A 23,211-nucleotide genomic window follows, 5' to 3' on the forward strand; every position below is an offset into this window, starting at 1 on the left:
AAAATTGTGTGAAAATTAAGACAAATCGTGGGATTTTGGGGGAGGGGGTGCCACCCCCTGTGTTGGTTCCAGCCCATGTCTCCTATTCACCATTTCGGAATAGTGTTTCACCTGCTTAAAAAAAAAATACTGATCTGCTAATCGCCATCCCAAAGCACAATGTTATGAGGCAAGCACGGTAGTAAAATGTGTCTGTTTTCTTCACATAAAATATGTGCTTTTTCAGGCGCAGAATTCTCACCGTAATACGAAAGAAGCGCAACTTAAAATAATGAAGAACAATGTCTATAAAACCTTGCAGTTGGATGCTATTTAGGAGAGAAGAAGAGACTCAGACACCCAATTTGATACCGATGGCTAATGACGAAATTGGATACAAGGTAGTAGACATCTGGAAAATCTGGAAAAAAATTTTGGATTATTTCTTTGATAACGGTTGAGGAATGTTGGATCTGTTCGGAGGATGATATTTTTTGACACTTGATTGAAGGCTGAAACTAGATTAAATGTGGTTGACTGGCAATTATCTATTTCTATATTAGCATATTATTTGCACTTGTTAGCATCGTTCTCTGCTATTCTCTCTCTAAAGGGTTTTTTTTTTCTTTTGGAGTTCTACTAGGGATTAGGGAGAGGCTGCAAATTTGGGTGTGACGGGTGTTTAGCAAATATTTCTTATTTATAATTTTTTACTTAGGAGATTTTTCTTACTTAGAGACTCAGGGCAAATATACACAAACTATTCTTGAGCTAAATCCTAATATCGATAAAGGGTGAATTCACCGTTTATCCTTGAGTTCACTGATGCTATTTGATTTCAAGGCCCCCTCTGTCTAACGGATAGAAATCTCAAAAGGTGCCTGTTAAAACTAAAATGTAAAACAACTACTATAATAGTTCTTGGGAATTTGCAAAAACAAACAAAACAAAAGTTTTGTAAAATTTTGTGTTTTGTAAAAACAAAAGCAGAACAACATATAAAAGGCTTATAAACAATTCCTTATATAAAACTGACAAATGAATGCACTGTCATTTTATAAAAACAAACAATAAAAATTTGAAAACGCCTAAATAAACTTTGGGCCATATTATATTTTTTTTGTGATAATTTTCCCCGGACACAAAGGATATATTTTTTGGTATCTTGAAGTCAAGCAGCATATCTTGTGGTGAAGAGGCTGTACTTTGACGAGTTTGGTGCTTTTGGACGTGCTAGGGCGATGAAAATTGGTAGGTGTGTCAGGGAGCTGCACAAATTGACTTGATCAAGTCGTTTTCCCTGATTCGACCATCTGGGGGGCTGAAGGGAGAGGAAAAATTAGAAAAATTGAGGTGATTGGAGTTCTTATTTTAATCCCGACCGGCATTAAGCCTCTGATTTTCCCTTTAAAGCAATCTGTTGATTCTTAGAATTTTGCTAGAGCTCATGCCATATGAGGTCCTTGGTCTTGGCTCTTCCGATCTCGTCAAAAGTGCCATATGAGTTTTTAGCTCTTTTGTTTCAGAAGTTCTGCTGCAAATGTAACCGATGTGAAGCTGCTGTCAAGCGTGACGTTTCTATTTGTTCCCCAGATAGGGGAACAATTATGTTAAATCAGAAAATAGCTAAATTCAGCATCTTCCTATGCTATACCTGACGAAATTTGCTATGAAGCTTGTAAACAACGTTTTGAAAACTGATCGGACCTCATCGTTCGAAAAAGCTTTGTAATAACACAGTTTTAATACAAATATCAGTTTTCCTGAACAGGTGAAAAAGTTACGTAGATGGTAAAGCTTTCGTAAATTTTGCTAATTTTCCTTAATATCTCCCCAATCAGTTCAGATAATAAAACCCTGGTTACAGCACAAAAATTGACTAATCATTGCATTAGCATATATGGGAGGTGGGTTCGTGCAAAGCTTCCGTTTCCATGGTAACTGCCAAAACGTGTTTTGGTGTCGTAAAATTTACGAATGCTTACCCTTCTAAGGTTAAGGAAATATACTGGCATTATTGAGGAAGGTATCTTGTGCAATGTTAATAAGGATACTCATTAAATTTTTTTAGAAGGTTTCAAAAACCATAAGCTCATCAATATATTTCAATTCATGGAAAACTCCTTAGCGAGACTGTGGAGTCGAACTTGGAGAGTACGTTGGGTTATTCCATTGGGAACAAGGAGGGTAAGCAATGAATATGGTATTTGACTGCTTGTGATTTATTTCATATAAAAGAGGCAATCAATTTCACTAGGAAAAGGTCAATATTTAATTCAGTGATAAGTTTTGAACTAATGCATTGTAATTAACCAATTAAAATGCTATTTTTGGATTTTAAATGGAAATTAATTTAAGCCAGGTATTAGACTTTTGTGGAATTTTACCAGTTAAATTGACAAGATAAGCAACAGCATTATAGGTAGATGTGGAACTGAGGCTCCCGATTGGTCCCAGGTCTATAAGAGGAGGAAGGATATTTTCTCTCTGCCAATCAACAAAAAATTCTTTGTACAGTTAGGAGAAAAAACGAGATTGGATAAACACCTTCTAAACCAGTATTCTAATAAGGGGAAATGGGATATCTAAAGGACAGGCACTCGCTTTTCTTAGCTTCCCAATTCTTCTTTCAATTTCTAATGCGAAAATCACTGGAAGAAAGGGGAAAATTTGTCAGCCGGATTAGACACTACAAGATAAGTTGCTTAAGCATGGTGGCCCTGAGGTTAGAAATAAATTACTGAAGATTGTTAATATGAATTACGGAAAAGGGGAAGTACCTAGCGATTTCAGGAAAAAAGCTTAATTAAACCACTGTATAATAAAGGTGATAAGAGTGAGTGTTGTATTTATGTAGGCATTAGCCTGGTCTTTGTAGGCAGCAAACTACTTAGTAACATTATGATCTTTAAACTGAGAGATACTGTAGACAAGTTTATGAGAGAAAAGCAGTGTGGTCTTAGAACGTACTGAGGATGACAAATGGCCAAATTTTCCCTTTTAGGCTAATAATTGAGAAGTGCCTGGGTGATAAAACACCTTTATTCCTTAGTTTATAGATGATGAACAAGCGTTCAATTCTGTTGATAGAAGAGCAAAGGTCTTGTCCTCGTATGGTATACTAGACAAATACAATTTAGTAATTAGAGCTGTGTACGACAATTTAGTAAGAAAAACAAGTTTTCTTAATTTAAAATAAGGAGCAATATTAAAACTTAAAATGAACAGAAATTATTCCATACGTGAAAGGAGCTGTCCCTTCCTCAACACCCCACTCTTTACGCTAAAGTTTTCTATTGTTTCAAAAAGTAGAGCTGTGAAAAAAAGTCAAACTTCAGCGTAAAGAGCGGGGCGTTGAGGAGGGGACGGCCTCTTTCATATACAGAGTAATTTCTGTTCGTTTTAAGTTTTAATGTCATTTCTTACTTTCAGTTAAGAAAAAAAAATTTTTATTTAGTTTCTTAACGTTTTTTAATTAAGGCCGGTTTAGATTTTGTCTCACCGTACATGGATAATTAAAACGAAATTTGCACATTTTTTATTTTTTTTTTGGCTAAATGGCATTCTCAAAATTTTAATCGAACGATGTTGAGAAAAAAGGGGATGGGGAGGGGTCTAGTTTCCCTCCATTTTTTTGGTTACTAAAAAGGGACACTAGAACTTTTAATTTTAATCACGGACGATTTTATTATCTCTATTCGTTCATTTTTATTACGTATATGAGAGGGTTTGTCCCCTCGTCAATACCTCGTTCATTACACTAAATTTCGAATTCTGTTCCAATTCTTTAAGAATGACCCCTGAATCACAAAGGCCGTTTAATTAGAATAAATAGCTCTTTTGAAATTACCAAAAATTTAGCGTAAAAAGCGAGGTATTGAGGAGGGGACCAACCCCCTTTTATGCCTAATAATTTTTGCTTATTTTAATGTACTTACTTACTTTCAGTTGAAAAAACTTTTCTGATTGTTTTTTTTTAATAATGCCAGAAAATCCAGCGATTCCTTCATGGAAATTCTCTTCTCTCATGATACATTCCTCTATGGAGACATCCTCCCTCGTATCCCCCTCCCCTGATGGAATGAGCGCAGGAGGCGGCCCAGTTTTCCTTCATTTTTTGTGGTCACTCAAAAAGGGCGCAAGAACTTTTAAACTCTGTTAGAATGAGCTCTTTCAATACATTCTTTGAAAATTTGGTGGACAGGATCACCCCTGGGGAAAAAAAACAAACAAAAAAAACAAATAACCTAAACACCGTGATTTTTCTGGTAAAAAATACGAAATTCAACATTTTTGCAGACAGGAGCTTGAAACCTCTACAGTAGGGTTCTCTGATATGCCGAATCTGATTGCTGGCTTTCCATTAAGATTGTATGACTTTTAGGTCGTGTTTACCTCTTTTTCGAAAATATGGCAAATTTTATCAGGCTCGTAACTTTTGTTGGGTAGGATTTATTTGGATGAAACTTATATATTCAAAATCAGCATAAAAGTTCGCTTCAGTTGATGTAAGCCTATCTATTGGAATCAAAATTCCGTTTTTACACTTTCGGTTACTATTTAGCCGTGTCCCTCCGTACTTCAGTTCGTTACCACGAACTGTTTGATAACATTGCTGCGGTCAAGATAGAATATGAGGTTAGAAGCTGGTTTCATATTAAATCAGGAGTTCAATGGGGTGGCGTTCTATTACCATTAGTACGAATGATTCTGGTGGACTTGGTCTTAAGGAACACAGCAAAGGTAATGTGAGAGAGCGGAATTATAAGTCCCCTTGGCTTTAGGTATGCTGATGATTTAAGCATCTAAAATTAAAACGTTGGTAAAATGAATGAACTTTTAGAGATTTTGCGAGTTCAAGGGGTTAGAATACGTTTGACAAATTATTTTTAAGAAAACTCAAGTCAATAAAGCAGTGTTACTTACCCAGGTAGCATAATTATTAAAGACGGTGGAGCAGTTTCTAGGAATTTTTATTTGACCACTAATTAGGCTAATATTTGTTTGTATGCCCCGGATAATCCTCTCGATAGTATATTTATGCAACACTGAATTAGGCCTTTAATATCTTGTAACGGCTTAGGTTTTGGCAAACATGTCTTCTTGCTTACTTTCAAACAGTTCGTGGTAACGAGTAAGGAGCGACCTGACTCAATAGTAAACGAAACTCTAAAAAACGGAATTTTGATGCTAAAATATACATCAAAAGAATCAGATTTTCATGCTGATTTTAAATATATAAGTTTCATCAAATTTAGTCTTTGTCATCAAAAGTTACGAGCCTGAGAAATTTGCCTTATTTTAGAAAATAGGGGAAAACACCCCCTAAAAGTCATAGAATCTTAACAAAAATCAAACCATCGCATTTGGCGTATCAGAGGATGCTATAGCAAATTTTCAAGCTCCTATCTACAAAAATGTCGAATTTCGTATTTTTTATCAGAAGATAAATCACGGGTGCGTGTTTACTTGTTGTTTTTTTTTTGTTTTTTTTTTCTTTTCCCCCGGGGTCATCGTATCGACAAAATGGTCCTAGAATGTCAAAAGAAGACTCATTCTAACGGGAATGAAAAGTTCTAGTGCCCCTTTTAGGTGACCAAAAAAATTGGAGGGCACCTAGGCCCCCTCCCACGCTCATTTTTTCTCCAAAGTCAGCGGATCAAAATTTTGAGATAACCATTTTGTTCCGCAAAGTCAAAAACCATAACAACTATATCTTTGGGAATGACTTACTCCCCCACAGTCCCTGGGGGAGGGGCTGCAAGTTACAAGCTTCGGCCAGTGTTTGCATATAATAATGGTTATTGGGAAGTGTACAGACGTTTTCAGGGAATTTTTCGGTTTTGGGGGTGGGGTTGAGGGGAGGGGGATATGTGGTAGGATCTTTCCTTGGAGAAATATGTCATGGGGGAACAAAAATTCAATGAAAAGGGTGCAGGATTTTCTAAAATTACTATAAAAAAAAAACAATGAAAAGATAAACATGGAAAAGTTTTTTCAATTGAAAGTAAGGAGTAGCATTGAAACTTAAAACGAACAGAGATTATTACGCATATGAGGGGTTCTAAAAATACTTTAGCATAAAGAGCGAGGTATTTAGGAGGAGATTAATACCTTGCTCTTTATGCTATATTATTTTTAGTAATTTCAACTATTTATTCTACAGCCTTTCTGATTCAGGGGTCATTCTTAAAGAATTGGGACAAAACTTAAGATTTAGTGTAAACAGCGAGGTATTAACGAGGGTACAAATCCCCTCATATACATAATAAATATTTAAGAATATAAAAGTTTGTTAATACGTCATATACATAATACGTAAGTTAATTCTTAAGTTACGTATATTTTTTACTAAAAAAAAAATTCGTTAAAAATAAAAATTTATAATTGCCTTTTTATGTATCCGAAAAATTGCATGGCAACTAGGCCTCCCTCCCCATCCCTTTTTTCTCAAAATCGTCTGATCAAAACTAAGAGAAAGCCATTTAGCCAAAAAAGGAATTAATATGCAAATTTCATTTTAATAATTTATGTGTGGAGAGCCGAAATCAAACATGCATTAATTCAAAAACGTTCAGAAATTACATTTAAAAAAAAGTTTTTTTAACTGAAAGTAAGGAGCCACATTAAAACTTAAAACGAACAGAAATTACTCCGTATATGAAATGGGTTGTCCCCTCCGCAATCTCTCGCTCTTTACGCTAAAGTTTGACTCTTTGCCACAATTCTACTTTTTAAAACAATTAAAAGCTTTAGCATAAAGAGCGAGGCGTTGGGGAGGGGACAACCCATTTAATATACGGAGTAATTTCTGTTCGTTTTAAGTTTTAATGTCGCTCCTTACTTTCAGTTAAAAAACTAATTTTTTTATGTAATCTTTACTTAAAGCAACTGGATACCCTGTCAATGAGGTCCATTTTAATATTTGTTTTGTTTTTAGCACTTCAATTTAGTACGATTTTTTGTTTAGGTGTATTTTTCAAGTTTTGTTTCAAGTTTTTCGTGAAGTTGCGAAACACTTGGTTAAAAAAGAAAAAAGCTAGAGTTTTGGATTGAATGCCCATGTCTCCTGCCTACCTTCCCAGGATCGTCTTTCGTCTATTTAAAAAGAAACTGATTCGCTGATCAACATACTGAAGCACGGTGAGCACGATAGTAAAATGTGACTGTTTACTTACCATAAATTATGTGCTTTTTCAGGCGTGAAAAACCCCCACCCTAACATGAAAGAAGAGCAACTTCAAAAAAAGAAAAACAACTTCAAAAAAAAGAAGAACAACTTCTATAGAAACTTATTAGAAATTGGAAATGACTACAGAATGTTATTTAAGAGAAAAGAAGTCAGCGACAGCGAACTCAGCGACACTCAATTTGATACCAATGGCTAATGGCAAAGCAAAATATAAGGTAGTAGACATAGATCAGGAAAATAAATTTGTATTATTTCTTAGATAACGTTTGAGGAATATTGGGTTTCTTGGATGAGCTATTTTGGACATTGATTGAAATCTGGAACTAAATTAATTGCAGTTGACTTAAAATTATCTATTTTTATTTTACCATATTATGTGCAATAGTTCATATCGTTCAGTGCTATTTTTCCTCTTAAAGAGTTTTCTCTTTTGAATTAATACTGGGGACTACGGAGAGACAACACATTATGGTGTGATGGGTACTCAAGAAATATATCATTTTTCTGACAGAGATACGGGAGGTAAATTCGCATTAACTACCCTTGAGTTAATTTCTAGCTATCGGTAAAAGGCGAATTTGTCATTTATCCTTGATTTAATTGACGCTATTTGATTTTAACGAAATCTCTCTAATGGATAGAAATCTCAAACGCCGCCCAATAAAACTAAATTATAAGACAATTGGTATAATAGTTCGTTTGAAATTGCTTTTTGTCATTCAGTCAGGAAAATTGTTCATTTGGTAAAAGAATTTTCGTTTTGCTGATAGAAGTTTAAAGGAGACATAAACTAAGTTTATTACATTAATAACAAATTTAATATTTTATTACGTATATCCTGATTTATAGGTAGTCGATCAGTTAGAGCTGAATAATGTAACTTTGCTTACGGTTCAAATTTTCAAATATTAAACATTTTTCCTTTTATTAAAAAGAAAATTTAAACAAATGCAAACGCCATCAAATGCAAACAGTAAGATAAAATTTATTTTAAGATACCTCAAAAGCTAGCCTGGGCCAAATTTTTAATCTGAAGAAAAAACAAAAGTAGGATAACATATACCAAATTCTTCCATATATAAAAAAGGGCAAAGGAATGCACCGTCATTTTATGAAAACGATAAAGATATTTTTAAAAAACGTACGTATATTTTGGGCCATATCTTATGGGCCATAATATAAAAAAAATATTGTGAACTTGAAAAGGGGTTAGTACGGAGGCTAAATTCGCAGTAACTATCCTTGAGTTAATTCCTAGCTATCGGTAAAAGGTGAATTTGTCAATTATCCTTGATTTAATTGATGCTATTTGATTTTAAGACCCCTCTCTAATAGATAAAAATCTCAAGTACCGCCCAATGAAACTAAATTATAAGGCAATTGGTATAATAGTTCGTTTGAATTAGCTTTTTGTCATTCAGTCAGGAAAATTGTACATTTGGTAAAAGAAATTTCGTTTTGCTCATAGAAGTTTAAAGGAGACATAATCTAATTTTTTTACATTAGTAACAATTTTAATATTTTATTACGTATATCCTGATTTACAGATAGTCGATCAGTTAGAGCTGAATAATGTAACTTTGCTTACGGTTCAAATTTTCAAATATTAAACATTTTTCCTTTTACTAATAAAGAAAATTTAAGCAAATGCAAACGCCATCAAATGCACATATGTATATTATGTACATATGTATTTGTGCATCAAATTCAAAACAGTAAGATAAAGTTTTATTTTGAGATATCTCACAATCCAGGCTTGGCCAAATTTTTGATCTGAAGCAAAAACAAAAGCAGAATAACATATAAAAGGCTTATAAATACTTCCATATATAAAACTGGCAAAGAAATGCACTGCCATTTTATGAAAACGATAAAGATATTTAAAAACACGTATGTATATTTTGGGCCATAATATAAAAAAAAAATATTCTGAACTTGAAAAGGGGTCAGTACAACCGTAAAAAAGAGGATAATTTTTTTTGTTCATTTTTTTCTGGATATAAGGGGCATTGTTTTTCGTATCTTGAAAAGATTCAACAGAGGATTATATACATATATATATATATATATATATATATATATATATATATATATATCATAAAAAGAGAAACCACCAATGCAACAGCACACACACACACAAAAAAAAAGAGACAGAAGGAGAAAAGGAAGTCTGTTTTCCTAAATTAGTGATTAATATAGACCAGCACTTGCAAGAGGCCTTAACCCTACTCATCCATACAATCACATAGGTCAAACAGCATAGCCATACACAATCAACATAAAGAATAATCCATGGACAGGCAGTCATGTCGTCAATAAGTATAAGTCGTCATTTACCAAACAATAGAAAAAATAATAAAGACAAATAATTCAGAGGCAACAACCCAACACAAGGGCTCATCAGGAGATTACACTGGCCTATATAGATTTTCGCCACTTTAAATTCTCTACCCAGCCAAGTGTTGTGGCTACCACAGAATATCCATGGCATCCCCGTGTCCGGTATCACCCCCAAAATACATCCCTATGCACGAAAAAAAAAACAGCAAATGTAAAACAACCAAGTAACACCAAAACAAGCTTATCCTGTTCCCTCTTTTTAGCAACAATAGGTAAACTAAATATAATAAATTTTGCCAAATCACAAATATAAACACATTGCAAAAAACCTGAATGAACTAAACAATTATAGAATTCATCATGACCATGTGGCTATTTTTTAAAAAAAAATCCGCTCTATTAGAAACACAATTCAAAATAAATGGCGCTGCATCATCATTTGTCGAACCTTCGAAATTAGTTGAAAATTTCTTTAAGTATTTCCAGATAATTCTTTTGATATTTATTTAAACTCAAATATCAAATATTTGAGTGTATATTACTTTCAGGGAATGGGAAACTAATCACTTCAAAATCAAAATCATCCGTTTTATTATACATTTTAAAACTTAATTTATTATTATCACAAATATTAACATTTAAATCTAAGAAATGATCTTCATGTCCAGCGCCATGACTAGATTCAAGAGTAAGCTCTGATGGATATATATTTTTAGAAATATCAATGAAATCCTTACAATTTAAGACCAAAATATCATCTAAATATCTTTTATTATTTGACAAAACATGTTTTCAATTATTTGGATTATTCTTATCCATCATATATTTATATTCTAGTTGACTTAAAAACAAGTCAGCTATAAATGGGCTGGCATTTTCCCCCCCCCCATGGGAATTCCCACGATTTGCTTGTACAAATCACCACCAAATCTTATATAAGTATTGTATAAAACAAATTCTAATAACTCAAAAATCATATCCAAGCTGTAACATCTCAAGTTAACTGTAGTATTAAAGCAATTTGTCCATATAGCTTTTTTATTATAAGTGTCTATTTTTAAGAACCTTTTACTAGATAAGAGGAAAGATTTCTTGATAACAGTTTTTAAATTATCAAACACTGCATTAAGTGATAAATTAGTATACATTGTCGCAAAATCGAAAGACTCAATTCTTTTAGCTGAAACCATTGTTAAAGAATCTATCACCTGCAGTGAATTATTAACACTCCAATATGGATTGAAATTCGAAAATTTTTTAATACCAGAACAATAGGTTTTAAGTTTATTTACAATTTCCTTTAAAATTAAAGAGAGGTCAGTAGCAGCAATGCGGGTTGGGCATTTAGCTGCTCCAGCAATAAACCGTGGTTTAGGGGGATTCTTATGAAATTTTACAGTCCAATATAGGAAAGGGAACTTTTTATCATTGTCATTTATTTTAATATTAAAATCTTTTAAAAATATTTCTTCAGTCTTTTCAATTAAAATTCTCATCCTCTATATTTACCTTTTTGTATACATTAGTTGTGCATAACTCCCTTTTTAAGATATCACAATACAGCTTCTGACAAATTATGGCAAAATTATTATTAGCTTTATCCACTGGCACAATTACAAATTCATTCTTTAGATTAGCAATTGCTTGTTTAATCTTCGCATTATAAAATAATGATTTATTGTTGCTATTTTTTAAGTTAGAATATAGTTTATTTCTTATTCTACTAATAATTAAATTCTTCCAACTTTGAAAACTCTCTTTATTTTTATTCTCTTTCTTACACCACTTATCAATAAATAAATCAAAATCATTTTCCAAGCAATCAAGAACACTCGATGGTTTCAGATGATGAGAAAGACGGAAATTAGCCCCTTTATTTATTATAATTTCAAGATCATCTTGTTTTATTATTGACAAGTCCCCTGTTATAACATGTTTATAAGTAGGATTTACAAATGGGCCAAGTTGCTTACAATTACAAACCGGTTTTCAATTTATATCACTATCTAATCTTTTTAGTATTAAATTATAATTAAAAATAATTTGCCCAATAGTTTTTGAAAATTTATAAGTTAAAACTGGACTATCATTATAATTCAAATTACTAGGAAGGGCCTGTTTCACATGCCGCTAATTTAAAATTTCTGGTAAATTAATATCTTCAATCTGTTACAAGTAAAATTAATAGGTAAATATAATCTGTTATCCTTATTACTAATCTTATCGAACTTTTTCTTTTTTGTAATAAATTTCGTTTTAGTTAGAATACAAATTGTATCACATATTACTTTAAAATTATAATCAAGAGCTGTATTATTCTTAATAATCCAGAAAAGTTTGATTAAATTCCTCTTGGATAAATTATTTAGACATTTTATTACAGAAATCATACCCCTAGATTCAAGTAGCTGGCATAGATCTATAGAAAGCATATGTACATCTAATTCATTTTTTCTATTATTTTTCCTATGTCCACTCGATCGTTTTTTACGTTTAGTAGGACAAGTAAAAGAAGGATGGTCCATAAAACCATCAATACATTTAACAACAACATGAGACATGTCACCATATTTTGCTACACGATCATTTAGCCCAAAAGGATAGGCTGTACCAAGAGTATGGATCCAGAAATCCTCCTGCCTACGTAGTCTATTATTCTTCTCTTCTTTATTTAAATTTTCTAATTCTAAATTTTCTAAAATTGTGACAGTTATATCTGATATGGAACATTTACCATTATTACAATGTTGAACTAGATAGTTATTAGTTTTTTCATTATTAACTGTTGTCTTATGTCCAGAAAATCTTTTATATATATTATTAGTTGTTTCCCCCACATATTGTAGGCAGCATATATATATATATATATATATATATATATATATATATATATATATATATATATATATATATATATATATATATATATATATATATATATATATATATATATATATATATATATAATTTGGAGACGACTTGAATTCCATTTGGCCGTGCATGATTGGCTGCTAGTAGAATATCTAATTGTCTGTGAGTTCCGCCGGTTGCTTTCATGAATGCACCCTCTCCCTTTTTAGGAAAACTCCGAACAATTATCAAAGTAAGAAAATGAGAAATAAGGTTCTCCTGTCTTAGAAATTTCTAATATCCCTCCTTCTCTGGAATTGCCCATCCAAAATAAATAAACTTGGTAAAGAATACAGCTGATTTCTCCGGGTACCCATTTACAGCTGGGTTGACTTTGGCTGAACTTACAGAGTCATATCATTGACCCCCGTCCCAAACTAAATAATTGGGTTCGTTAAAAATAAAAACACAAAATACTTCAGCCATAATGGTGTTTCTCCCGTTCTGTCAGTTTTTCTGGTAGAACATAATAAAACGAAAAAGAGCGAAGTAAATGAAAAAGTAACAATAATAAAAAGGGATCAAATTACCTTTAAGACCTCCTTTGTAAAGCCCCTTCCCCGTCCACTTGGGGACAGCCAGTCCTTGATTGGGTCCATTGAATGGTTGGAACTAAAAGTATGATTTTTTCATAGATGTGTGGATGGTAGGATGACGAACAGGGTAGGATGGTAGGATGTCTGGAAGATATAAAGAGAACTCAAATGTTGTAGAATAATAGTAACTGCGCAAAGGGAATAGTAAATGATCACTATATAATAGTATTCAAACTGCGCTTGTTTGAGAGTCAAGCAACATGAGTCCCCCTCCATGTCCGATGACCCCGACATCCCCCACTCCATAATATGTGCATGATTCTACATGGGATAGACTGTGACATCTATATTGGACTAAATAACAAAATGCTTCCAGCTTAAAAAGCATGTGTTTAAACTGAAAGAGTGGAGTAGCATAAAAACTTAAAACGAACGGAAGCTATTCTGTAGATGAACGGAGTTGTCCCCTCCTCAATACCACGGTCTTTGCACTAAAGTTTGACTTTTTGTTCCAATTATTTAAAATGACTCTTGTTTTTATTATAATAATAACCTTGTTTAAGGGTTCTAAGACATATTTAGCGTAAAGAGCACATTGAGGAGGAGAAAACCCTCCTCATATACGTCGTTTTAATGTTGTTAAATTCTAATGTTGCTGCCTTATTTCAGTTGAAAAGACTTGTTATTTTCATTTAGTTTTGATAGTTTTTAAATAATCCCAGGAAATCAAAGGAAAAATTCCCATTCCCAAAGGAAAATTCCTCGATGGAAAGATCCTCCTACGAGCCTATTTGGACACTGTTCGACATGAAATCCCCAGGGTCGTATCCAGGACTTTTGTTTGGGCGGTGATTTTTTTGGTGAGGGACAAAAAATCATTGAACATCAAAAATGCGAAACTGATATTTAATAAAGAAATAATAAAGAATTGTATTTAATAAAGAATAAAGAGTGACATTAAACCCCAAAATGAACAGAACTCATTCCAAATAGGAGGGGGACTTATCCCTTCCCCGTCTCTACCCCCGTCTCATGGTTTTTAGTAACTTCTGAGGATTCTCATTCGATCAGAAATTGAGAGTTCTAGTCCTTTTAATAAGTCAAAAATGACTAAAAAAAACCAGCTGTGTGAGGGGTGGTTTTCGGGTATTTTCGGGGAAAGGGGCATTTTCAGACAATGACAAGGGGGTGGAGACATAAAACATAAAATAGGAGAAATAAATGTGGCTTTAATGGTTTGCGACGTCCAATTTTCTATATTTTGCGGAAAAAAACAGCTTTTTTGTGAATCATCTTGACAGGGCTTTATATAGTGATTTTAAAAACAAAACAATTCCAACAAAGTCGAACATGTGAAGATTCTAACTTGTGTTTTACCCAATAATATTGCCTACACTTGGTAGAATGTTGCACGAGGGTTAAGTTGCACGGCGGTACAGTGTAACAGTTGTTCAGCTTCATACAGTGCAGGGATATTCAGCTTCACGGGAGTCAATTGCATGTAGGTTTAGTTGCACGGAGGTTCAGTTCCACGGTGCTTCAGTTATTGGGTTTCAGTTGCTTGGGGCTTAACTACACGGCGGTTAAGTTACACGCATATCGTTTATCTCACTGAGACTAAGCTAATTATCTCTGAATGCAGACAGAGACTCTAGTTTTACGCAGATCAAGAGCTTGATCGTGGTTGCTATAACGCGTAAGTTCTTTAAATAAACATAATTAAAATAATTAGATCATAATGATTAATAAGAATTAAATAGTTCCATTGATAAATTAATAACAGTAAAAAAGAAACTATTCATTATATAATAAATTCAAAATAATTCTGTTAATATAAGAGAATTTTGTTAAAATTTTGCCTGGAAATTTTGTGGAAGAAGGAGGGAGAGGCGATAATCAAGATTTTAGTACGATAGCCTAGTACGCTGACAAAGGAAAAAAGTGGGAATCTAATGGCAGTCAAAATAGGTCAGGATAGGATATTGCAAATTTTATCTATGATATACCAGTTTTAGTTCTGGTATTAACATATATGAATGCTCAAACTAATTACTCAGACATAATTGATCTAACATTTGCATCTCGTCAGACCATGCAAATAGCTGAATATATAACACGGGAAGATCTCGATATAGGAAGTCAACATAAATTAATACCAATTAATCTTGACAAGCTACCGGAAAAGAAAATGGACTATTACAGAAACAAAAAATTTAACCAAATTCAAATTCACCATATATCCAAAAAGCTAAAAGTCAATCTACCAGATAAATTAAAATGTTTTGAGGCTGATGCAAAGCCTTCCGCATCATGTATAAAAAGTTTATCATTTCTTCAGATTAATTTACAGCATTCGTATGTAGCTTTATTAGAATTATATAAAAAATATGGAGATGGTAAAATCAGATGTTATATTAGTTCAAGACCCATATGTAAATACAATTTTAAAGTCTCCTCTGCACCACCAAATTTAAGGTGTTTTTCAAAATTTGATCCTTCAAAAAGACTTTATAGCGCAACAGTTTTTGTTATAAATACGCTGAAAGCAGATCTACATTTTGGTGTCTCGACAAATGAATATGTTGTTGTCTATATATATGCTCGCAAAAAGACCTTTACAGTTGTGTCACCTTACTGTCTTCCTTCTAACGAAAATCCTTCTTTATGTCTGTAACTGATTGAGAAAGTAAGAAATGCGTCTGCATTAATTTTAGGTGGGGAATTTAATGCCCAAACACCTTTTTGGCTTTCTAATAATATTGCGGACGAAAAAGGGGAGGAACTGGAATTAATTTTTACAAATAGGTCACTAGTTGTCGTAAATGATCCAAAGTGGCAACATATACAAGAATGAACACCACGAGCCCGGACGTAACTGCTGTCGGTAATTGTTTGTCCCGTGATATTTATCATTAGAAAGTGTCAACATGTCCCAGTCTTTCAGAACATGGGTATATTTCTTTTAAACTAAGATGTTCTGACTCCTCCAACATAAGTTTGACTGATCCAAGGCTGAATTACAAGAAAGTGGATTGGAATACACTTGGCTAACATTTTTAAAATAATATCGACGGCATATTTAGCATACCCATGAAAAATAAACAAGAGATTAGCTAATTTGTTCAAAGCCTTACAAATATAATACAAATAGGAATTAAAGTTGCAATATTTGGAAAAAAGACTGTGTTCGAATGAAAATGAGAAGTCAAAACTTGTAGATTGGAAAATTTTCTGTAAAGATAAAGGTAGCTTAGATCCCTGGAGCACAATACATGAGATATATTCTAACCACCCCTCCCTAGTATCCCCTATTCACATTGCAAAATATAACGGCACGTACACAGAATCATACCAGGAAGGTGGCGAGTTATTCTTCAACAAATGGTCTACCCCTGATTACCGCTAAACCAAAACTTCTTATCACCGCCAAATTCGAGGTCAAGTTGAATAAGCTTGTGACAACAGCCGGGATTTTCACCTATAACAGTTGATTCTATTGATCAACAGCATCTACAACATGCTATTAATTCTCCTAAGCCACAGAAAACTCCCGGCTTAGATGGTATTGTTAATACAGTTGTAAAAAAAAAGTCCATGACTTAGCTCCCATTTTGCTTAAAATATATAATGCATGTTCGGATATTAAGTATTTTCCTAAGGACTGGAAAAATGCTAAAATCATAGCAATTCCTATGCAGGGAGAACTAATAATTATTTACCATCTTCTTATCGACCCATTAGCTTATTACCAGTTTTTGGCAAGACTTTCGAAACAACCTTATCATATATTTTGAATAATCTAAGTATTAATAAGGACTAGATTTATAAAGACCAGTTTGGACTTGCTAAAGGCAAACCAACAGTAGATGCCCTGGAAAAACTTGTTACGACAGAGGAAGAAAATAACAGGACAAGTGAGTTCATAAGGGAGGATCTAAGGGAAATTAAAAATTCTAGGAAGGGTGTAAAGAGGGTAGCTCTAAATATGTTGGTAAAGAGGAGAAGCGTGTCTAGCTATGCTGGTGTTTGGCAGCTTGGTGCCGCAGAGAGTTCTAGTAGTTGTACAGAATCTACAAAAAGTAGTGATTCAAAAGTCTTCACACCTAACAGTCTAAGGATAGTCATCGTAGTATAGTTGTTACTTTGAATGTCCAAAATCTGGTTAATGTCGTCATTCGACGGTGACTGTCCAAAATGTCCTTTCCTCTGCTTGGATTCAATTAGCTTTGCGAATCAGCATTTCTGTCTTGTGCAAGATTTGATGGTAAAAGTTAGATTAGGTTAATTTAAGCTATAACTCTTAGAAATGGGTTACAAATCTAACCTAGATAAACCTGTTACCATGAAACCTTACATAAAACTAAAAAAGTTGACTGGCAACGCTGAATTAAACCAAGGAGAAAAAATATGTCGGACATTCCCCGGTGAATGTGAAATTTCTTTTTCTAGCAGTTAACTCTCGATTTGAGTGACATGTTTTATATTGATCATTAACAGATATTTATGCAAAAGGTACGATGAATTTTGCTTCCAGATGGTATAAGTATAAACAATGACTTTAAGACATATTAAAGTCATATTTCTTTTGGAACACAATCAAAGTGAGGGGGGATATCCCCCTATATTTTTTGCTTCTTCCCTTAGATTTTGAAAGTTACTTTGTTTATGGAATTCTCTAATAAGTATTTTTAGGTGTCAATTCTCTAATAAATCTTAGTTTTCAGTTCAGTGGTAGTTTTATATAAAGTTCGGTCTTCTAACATGTCTTTCGTCTAAAAGCACACACAAAGTCTCTGCCAGCTATTTGTTTTCAGCAAGATATATCGGTAAATTCATTTTGCATATAGTTAGGAACTACGTGTCGGCCTTTCAGGGGGGTCTCAGTCAGTCTCAGTAGTGTGTAACTGTCACAGCAGAGATTATCAAATTATGTAAATGTATCTGATGGGTAATCTAACTGTATAATTGTTTTTTTTTATGTTTTTGTTTGTTTCCTATACTATAAGTCGTGATGTTTGCATAATTCTAAATGAAGAAAATCACGATGAGATATTGGTGACTTCAAACAGTTAAAGTTTGTGCTATTGTCGAAGAAAAAGTGACCAAGGCCTGGCTTGGTATTTGATGTTTCTTCAATTCTTTTGGTGTAATTGTGAGGCATTATTACCATAGTAATAAGCACTGGATCTCTGTTTTTGAAACTAGCAAATTTGCTAAGTTAAAGAAATAAAACAATAGCGACAAGATCTGTCAAACGCTAGATGGAACTAGTGATATTTTTTGACGCTAGGACGAATCTTCAGTCCCCATTCCCGCTGTTTCTAGAAATTTTTATTTGATCACTAATTAGGCTACTATTTATTTTTCTGCCCGGATAATCCTCTCAATATTTTCTATATAAAACACTGAATTATGTCTTCTTGCTTACTTTTTGTACCCTAGAGTTTCAAAGTAACTGGATACCCTGTGGTTAATTTTGCCCATTTTAATTTTTGTTTCGTTTTTAGTACTTTAATTTTGTTCGATTTCTCGGTTAGATGTTTTTCAAGTTCTGTTCGAGTTTTTCGTTGCGAAACAGTCTTAGTGGTGAATTGTCCAACAATGAAAAAACTTTGTTTTTTGCCCTTGAAGCGGTGGTGGGATTGAATTTTCCTGTCCAGGCACGTACGCAGGAATTTATTCGGGGGGGGGGGGGACACAAATCCTTCAAATCCCTTATTCTGTGAGAGGTATTAGGAAATTATGTGAAAGCAAAACAAATCGTGGGATTTTGGGTTGGGGGGTGCATCCCGTACGTACGTGCCAGTCCATGTCTCCCATTCACCATTTTGGAATCGTGTTTCATCTGTTTAAAAATGATTCGCTGATCACCTTACCAAAGCACTTTGTTATGAGGCAAGCACGGTGTTAAAAATGTGGTCTGTTTTATTCACATAAATTATGTACTTTTTCAGGCGCAGAATTCTCACCGTAATACAAAAGAAGCGCAACATAAAATAATGAAGAACATTAATCTGTAAAATACATTTGTATTATTTCTCGGATAACGGCTGAGGAATATTGGGTCTCTTGGATAAAAACACGGGGATGAAGTTTATTGGAAATTTGATTGAAGGCTGAATTAAATGTTTTTGACTGGCAATTATTTATTTATATTTTACCATGTTATGTAGAGTAGTTAGCATCGTTCTGTGCTATTCTCCCTTTAAAGAGTTTTTTTTTTCTGGATTTATGCTAGGGACTAGGCAGAGACTGCCGATATCGGCGTAACAGGTGTTTAACAAATATTTCTTAGTTATAATTTTTTACTAAGAAAATTTTTCTTACTTAGAGACTGAGGATAAATTTGCACAAACTATTCTTGAGTTTAATTCTAATATCGATTGAGGGCGAATTCACCGTTTATCCTTGAGTTAACTGATGCTATGTGATTTAAAGACCCCCTCTGTTTAACGGATAGAAATCTCAAAAGGTGCCCATTAAAACATAAAATGTAAAGCAACTAGTATAATAGTTCTTGCGAATTGGCAATTACTAGTGTAATCGTTTATGTGAACTCGCTCTTTGTCTTTCAGTCAGTAAAATTGTATATTCAATAAAAGGAATTTCGTTTTGCGGTTAGAAATTTAAAGGAGAATTTTAAGAAGGGGAATTGAAAGGGGACAAAAACTAAGTTTGTTACATTAGTGGCAATTTTAAAATTTCATAGTCCATAAGTTAGAGCTGAATAATGTAACTTTGCTTACGGTTCAAATTTTCAAATATTAAAATTTTCCTTTTATTAAAAAGAACATTTAAGCAAATGCAAACGCCATCAAATGTAAACGGTACGATAAAATTTATTTTAAAACTTTTCTAAAAAGTTGTCAAGAAAATCCAATCCAAGTCATTTAAATTAAAAAAAAAATTAAAATAAGAAATGACTCCAGGATTTTCTTAGGGGGGGGGAGGATAAAACGGCTTTGCAAAACGCATCGAAAATTTGTCTAAAAGTATACTAGTTGCTTTTGTACGAGTAGTACCAGGTTTCAGACCCAATAAGCCCCTTCATCTGGCCTTGCAAATAAGTAGAAAGAGATCTCAAGACGATCATACATTTTTTGTTGATTGAAAAACGGGTTTTATAATTTGTGGTTGTTCTTTGGTCTCTGTTGGGAAACTTGTTTCCCAACAATTTCCCAATTGCAACATCATAGCATAAGCTAAGTTTGTTACATTAGTAAAAATTTTACAATTTGAGAGCGTATTTGTTCTTTTATCGACAGTCGATCAGCTAGAGCAGAATATTGTAACTTTGCTTGCAGTTAAAATTGTCAATACCTCGCTCTTTACGCTAGATTTCGAGTTTTGTTCCAATTCCTTGAGAATGACCCCTGAATCACAAAGGCCGTTTAATTAGAAAAAATAGCTCTTTTGAAATTACTGAAAATATTTTAGCGTAAAGAGTCAGGTATTTAGGAGGGGATCAACCCCCTTTTATGCCTAACAATTTATGTTTGTTTTAAGTTTTAATGTTGTTTCTTACTTTCAGTTGAAAAAACTTTTTTTTCAGTTTAATTTCTGATTTTTTTTTTTTTTTCAAAATAATTCCGGAAAATCCAGTGCTCCCTTCATGGAAATTCTCTTCTCTCATGATAAATTCCTTTATGGTGAGATCCTCCCTCGTATCCCCCTCCCCTGATGAAATAAGCGTGGGAGAGGGCTGGTTTTCCTTCATTTTTGTTGTCACTTAAAAGGGCGCTAGAACTTTTAAACTCTGTTAGAATGAGCTCTTTCGCAACATTCTTTGAAAAATGGGTCGACAGGATCACCCCTGGGAGAAAAAAAAGAAGCAAATAGCATAAACACAGTGATTTTTATGGTAAAAAATACTAAATTCCACATTTTTGCAGATAGGAGCTTGAATCCTCTACAGTAGGGTTCTCTGATATGCTGAATCTGATTGTGTGTTTTTTATTAAGATTGTATGACTTTTTCTAGGGCTCGTAACGTTTGTTGGGTAGGATTTATTTGGATGAAACTTATATATTTAAAGTCAGCATAAAAGTCCAGTTCAGTTGATGTAGGCCCATCTATTGGTATTAAAATTCCGTTTTTACAGTTTTGGTTACTATTTAGCCGTGTCCCTCCGTACTATAGTTCGTTACCATGAACTGTTTGATAACATTGCTGCGGTCAAGATAGAATATGAGGTCAGAAGCTGGTTTCATATTAAATCAGGAGTTCAACGGGGTTGCTTTCTTAAAAAAAATTATTTTTAAGAAAACTCAAGTCAATAAAACAGCGTTACTTACCCAGGTAGCATAATTATTAAGGACGGTGGAGCAGTTTCTAGGAATTTTTATTTGACCAATAATTAGGCTAATATTTGTTTGTATGCCCCGAATAATCCTCTCCATAGTATCTTTATGCAACACTGCATTAGGCCTTTAATATCTTGTAACGGCTTAGGTTATGGCAAACATGTCTTCTTGCTTACTTTCTTTACTTAAAGCAACTGGATACCCTGTCAATGAGGTCCATTTTAATATTTGTATTGCTTTTAACAGTTCAATTTAGTACGATTTTTTGTTTAGGTGTATTTTTCAAGTTTTGTTGACTGCTAGAGTTTTGGATGCTAGAGTTTTGGATTGAATGCCAAGAGTTGAAGCTAGAGTTTTGGATTGAATGCCCATGTCTCCTGCCTACCTTCTTGGGATTCATTCTTCTTGGGTATTATTAGTTCATCTATTTAAAAAGAAACTGATTCGCTGATCCCCATACTGAAGCACGGTAAGCACGATAGTAAAATGTGACTGTTTACTTACCATAAATTATGTGCTTTTTCAGGCGTGAAAACCCCCCACCGTAATATGAAAGAAGAGCAACTTCAAAAAAAGAAGAACAACTTCAAAAAAAGAAGAACCACTTGTATAGAAACTTATTAGAAATTGGAAATGGCTACAGAATGTTATTTAAGAGAAAAGAAGAGACTCAGCGACACTCAATTTGATACCAATGGCTAATGGCAAAACAAAATATAAGGTAGTAGACATAGATCGGGAAAATAAATTTGTATTATTTCTTAGATAACGGGTTGAGGAATATTGGGTTTCTTGGATGAGCTATTTTGGAAACTTGATTGAAATCTGAAACTGAATTAATTGCGGTTGACTGACAATTATCTATTTTTATTTTACCATATTATGTGCAATAGTTCATATCGTTCAGTGCTATTTTTCCTCTTAAAGAGTTTTCTCTTTTGGATTAATACTGGGGACTAGGGAGAGACAACACATTATGGTGTGATGGGTACTCAACAAATATATAATTTTTCTGACAGAGATACGGGGGGTAAATTAGCATTAACTACCCTTGAGTTAATTCCTAGCTATCGGTAAAAGGCGAATTTGTCATTTATCCTTGATTTAATTGACGCTATTTGATTTTAAGACCCCTCTCTAATAGATAGAAATCTCAAACGACGCCCAATAAAACTATATTATAAGACAATTGGTATAATAGTTCGTAGAAAATTGCTTTTTGTCATTCAGTCAGGAAAATTGTTCATTTGGCAAAAGAAATTTCGTTTTGCTGATAGAAGTTTAAAGGAGACATAAACTAAGTTTGTTAAATTAATAACAATTTTAATATTTTATTACGTATATCCTGATTTACAGGTAGTCGATCAGTTAGAGCTGAATAATGTAACTTTTCTTACGGTTCAAATTTTCAAATATTAAACATTTTTCCTTTTATTAAAAAGAACATTTAAGCAAATGCAAACGCCATCAAATGCAAACAGTAAGATAAAATTTATTTTAAGATAACTCAAAAGCTAGCCTGGGCCAAATTTTTAATCTGAAGCAAAAACAAAAGCAGAATAACATATACAAGGCTTATAAATTCTTCCATATATACAAAAGGGCAAAGGAATGCACCGTCATTTTATGAAAACGATAAAGATATTTTAAAAAAACGTACGTATATTTTGGGCCATATCTTATAGGCCATAATATAAAAAAAATATTGTGAACTTGAAAAGGGGTTAGTACAACCGTAAAAAAGAGGATAATTTTTTTTTGTCAATTTTTCTCTGGATATAAGGGGCATTGTTTTTCGTATCTTGAAAAGATTCAACAGAGGATATATATATATATATATATATATATATATATATATATATATATATATATATTTATATATATATATATATATATATATCTTACAGTTTTTTAGCTGATTTAAAAGCTCCCGAGCACCCTAGTGAAATTT

The 23,211-nt window shown here is 33.2% G+C and overlaps 1 long non-coding RNA gene across 1 annotated transcript; it reads left to right on the forward strand.

The window, feature by feature from the left end:
- Nucleotides 1–229: 229 nt before the first annotated feature.
- Nucleotides 230–22,417, forward strand: LOC136038463 (uncharacterized). Its single transcript, XR_010620216.1, has 3 exons — nucleotides 230–380; nucleotides 7,180–7,386; nucleotides 21,787–22,417. It is a non-coding gene; the product is annotated as an uncharacterized LOC136038463 (long non-coding RNA).
- The last annotated feature ends 794 nt before the right edge of the window (nucleotides 22,418–23,211 follow it).

Source organism: Artemia franciscana, chromosome 18 (assembly GCF_032884065.1).
Source record: "Artemia franciscana chromosome 18, ASM3288406v1, whole genome shotgun sequence".
Taxonomy (NCBI): domain Eukaryota; kingdom Metazoa; phylum Arthropoda; class Branchiopoda; order Anostraca; family Artemiidae; genus Artemia; species Artemia franciscana.